Raw genomic sequence first — 623 nt, 5'->3', positions numbered from 1 at the left:
GGGCGGGGGAAAGGGGGGAGAAAGGGGGAGAGACGACACTACTCTTTCTCTCTCTCTCTCTCTCTCTCTCTTTACTCTCTTTCTCTCGCTCTCGCTCTCTCGGACGAGATCTCTCTACTCCCTCGGTCCTCCTTCTCAGGGCGGTCCCCTTCTCGCACCCCGGGGGGAAGGGGGGAGAGGGTAGGCGCGACCGTGCACTCGCGGGTGCACGCGAGTATCGACGAGCGGCGGGGAGCGGAGAGATAGGAGAGAGAGAGGAGGGGGGGAGGGGGTGATCCCTCGTCGGGCTCTCTCCTAGCGAGCTCGCGGGCTCGCTTCGGGATCGCTGGACCACGACGGGACCACGCGCGAGCCGCACAACGACGACGATGGCCGATTTTAGATGGCGATGGCGACAACTCGATTCTGTTGTTTGACAGGAATGAAGTTGGCCACGAGTCGGAGAGCGGAGCGAGTCCTTCCCGCGAGCGCGCGGCACTACACCGCGATTTTACGGGGCAGTAGTTGGAGAGCGAGGGACGGTGATAATCTCGAGACGACAGCGGCGACGGTGATGGTGGTGGTGGAGGCGGCGGTGAGGACGACGTGAAGTAGTACGACGACGACGACGGCGACGACGGCGG

This window comes from Trachymyrmex cornetzi, unplaced genomic scaffold (genome assembly GCF_001594075.2).
Source record: "Trachymyrmex cornetzi isolate Tcor2-1 unplaced genomic scaffold, Tcor1.1 scaffold797, whole genome shotgun sequence".
Lineage (NCBI taxonomy): Eukaryota > Metazoa > Arthropoda > Insecta > Hymenoptera > Formicidae > Trachymyrmex > Trachymyrmex cornetzi.
This window is presented reverse-complemented; position numbering follows the sequence as displayed.